Source organism: Seriola dumerili, unplaced genomic scaffold, assembly GCF_002260705.1.
Source record: "Seriola dumerili isolate Sdu_G_001 unplaced genomic scaffold, Sdu_1.0 BDQW01000097.1, whole genome shotgun sequence".
Classification (NCBI taxonomy): domain Eukaryota; kingdom Metazoa; phylum Chordata; class Actinopteri; order Carangiformes; family Carangidae; genus Seriola; species Seriola dumerili.
The window spans coordinates 2022202-2025784 of NW_019174352.1; positions in this window are offsets into that span (position 1 = coordinate 2022202).

Below are 3583 nucleotides of genomic sequence, written 5' to 3' on the forward strand. Positions count from 1 at the left end.
TGCTAATTAATTGCAATTAATTGTTTTTCTTGTGCATCTGTGTATCAATCTACAGGGGGTGGACAAATTTTCATGAACACCTGCAGTCCAATAAATTCATAAATGCAAGCCACATCATTACTACAAGTGAATATTAATACTATATGGCCATTTTTATTAAGTATTAAGTATTAAGTATTCATTTTCTGACTATGTAATGATATATAATGATTTTTTTTGTACTGTTAAGCCATTGCGTTTATATGTACTGCCTTTGTTAAGCTTATACACGGTGGGTGGATGAAATAGCATCTGCACAAAAGCACACAACTAACTGTGAGCCCTCTTCTCCAATATGGAGAAAGTTCTTACTAGCTTTTTTTTTTTACAGAGCTTTCAATGAAATTGCATGGTCTTCAGTGGACAGACTTTACTGCAATTAGTAGACTATCTGCAGTTAGCCAAGTATTCATGCTTTTGTGTCTCTTCCATTATTACCAATACAGTTGAGTGGGTTTGAAGCTGTGAAGTTAAAAGCCAGGTGATCTGTTCCAGGTACAATCACCCTTCGTCTATAAAACTGACTGTAAATATATGATACATCCAGTCACTGCCCCGTCAACTTTCATTCCAGATCTAATCTGATGGGTCCACCCTCTTGGAAATCTGCGATTTGACTGAGGCCCCCCATAACATCGGTCTTCATTGCAAGAAAAAGGTTTCCTCTCTTTGTCCCCATTCAGTCTCTGCATGTGAGTTTGACTGTTGCTGTAAAGTGGGTACCATCTGCATTCTTTTATACAAGTGCTGTTCATCCAGTTTTGTTTCATTTCGCTTGTACTGCCTATTTGTTGAGCCCATCTGTCACCTTTCTTATACATGTTTTGTTATTTCCTACACCTCGGTGGTCGCTGTGTTTTCCTCTTCACCCTCCTAGACACCTAATGGGAACATAACTGCAGGGCGTCTCTCAACCAAACCTTACACCAGCTCATTTCAGCCAGCTCATTTCACCAGAACAAGAAAGGGAAACCGAAAAAAATCTTGGTTTGGAGTGAAAACATGCATCCACTCTTGGAAGGTTACAGTTTTCAATTAACATGATGTTTCATTTACATTTGAGCCCAGCACCACCAGATGATTTGGCTTCATTTCACTGATAAGCAGTAATAGTAACTGATGTATTGCTTGGTTGATATGAAAACTCTCAATTATGTTTGCTACAATTTGAACTTTGACACGTTTCCCCGAACCTACATCAATCTGCCAGCACATCTGAAAGGTTACTTCAAAGATGTAGATTAAATGACAGTTAATTTAATTTTCAGCGTTAATAAAATTGAGATGTTTCCACAAAACCATTTTATTTCTTACTTCTTGTCCTATTGTGAACTGATGTTTTCCAAGCAACAGTGCTGCAGGAAAGGTGAAGAGGTGGAGGGTTGATTAACTGAAAGTGCCAAAGGGAGTTTTGTGGTGTCTAGGGTGATGGAGGTCCCCAATTATTTTACTGCCTGCATGGAGAAGAGGAGGTCATGACCCATACCCTTCCCCGCAGACTGAGTGATGTGTAGTAGTTTGCCCTTGGCTGGGACTGATGCAGCTCCAAACCTGGCAGTTGTGGGTAAAGTGAAAATGAAGTAAGTTGTAAGTGTTCGACATTGGATTGTGATTGGCAGTGGACAGTGGATTTTCTCCAGCAGCTACATCAGCACAGGGTGAATGAACTTGTAAATGGAGGGCGATGGGTTCAGGTTTCCTGATGACTGATCCATTACTCAGAAGTCATGTGACCTTTGAATGCAAAAACTGCATAAAATATTAAAACTAGAAATACCGCCTCGCAGTTGTATGCGTCCACCAACCAGACACGTTGGAGTAAATACGCTCCCAATCTCCCCTTCTGTTCCTGAGTTACAGCACTGAATAATAGTCAGAAGAGTTTTTGCAGAGCATTATGATGTCACAGTGAAGATGACCTTTGACCGTCTGCATATGAAATGTCATCACTATCCTATTACACTTTTGTGTTAAATTGTTTCATGATAGCGTATAAAGTAGCGTATAAAGTTGATGATTGGTCAAAAATGTGTTTTGTGAGGTCACAGTGAACTTGACCTTTGACCTTTGACCACCAAATTCTAATGAGTTCATGCTTGAGTCCAAGTGAATGTTTGTGCCAGATGAAATGAAATTCAAACGAGGCATTCCCATATATATATATATCCTATATATATATCTCCCACAAATGTCTTTCTATTTTGATGTAAACCTACTCAAATTAAAACTGAGCTTTGGCACTTTAATGTAGTATTCACTGTTTTATTCAAATTGAATGTGCTGAAGTGCAGAGCCTGAAGAGCTGTCCAAATACTTGAGGGCCTGAACTGTACACTCACCGAGCACTTTATTAGGAACACCTGTACACTTGCTTATGCCAGTCAGCCAATCATGTGGCAGCAGTGCAGTGCATAAAATCATGCAGATACAGATCAGGAGAAAAAATGTGATCTCAGTGACTTTAACCATGGCATGATTGTTGGTGCCAGACATGCTGGTTTAGGTATTTCTGAAACTACTGATCTCTTTGGATTTTAACACACAACAGTGGAGCCAAAAACAAAAACAAACAAAAAAAAGAGCAGTAGTTCTGAGGATGGAAACACCCTGTTGATGAGAGACGTCAGAGGAGAGTGGCCAGACTGGTTGGAGCTGACCAAATAACCTCTTTACAACTGTGGTGAGCAGAAAACCTTCTCAGAATGCAGAACATGTTGAACCTTGGGGCTGATCCACAACAGCAGAAGACCACGTCAGGTTTCACTCCTGTCAGCCAAGAAATCTGAGGCTGCAGTGGACACAGGCTCACCAACACTGGACAGTTGACGACTGGAAAAACGTAGCCTAGTGTGATTTCTGCAGAGGCAGCAGATGGTAGAGTCAGAATTAAGCGTCAACAGGATGAATCCATGGATCCAACCTGGCTTGTGACAACAGTCTGGTGGTGGAGGTATAATGGTGCAGGTTTTTTTGGCACACGTTGGGCCCAATACCAATACTGATACCAATACCAAACATCATTTGAATGCTATAACCTTTTAAAGTATTGTTGCTGACCATGTGCATCCTTTTATGGCCAGAGTTTATCATCATCTAATATTTACTTCCAGCAGGATAATGCACCATGTCACAAAGCAAAAGTTGTCTCCAACTGGCTTCATGAGCATGACAATAAGTTCAGTGAAGTTCACTGGCCTCCCCAGTCATCAGATCTGAATCTAGTATAACACCTTTGTTATGTGGTAGAACAGGAAATTGGCAGCATGAATGTGCAGCTGACAAATCTGCAGAAAGTATCACTGAGTCATGTCAACATGGAGCAGAATTTCAAAGGAAGGTTTCCTACATCTTGTTGAATTAATTCCACGAAGAATTGAGACTGTTTTGACAGCAAAAGGTATTGCACTGCATGTTGTTCTTAATAAAGTGCTCTGTGAGCATGTGTTGTAAAGTCAATCATCAAACTGAGATTCTATATATTACACCTGTGTCAATACAAATATACTTATTTCAAAATTATTCAGTACATTGTAATTTTTCTGAC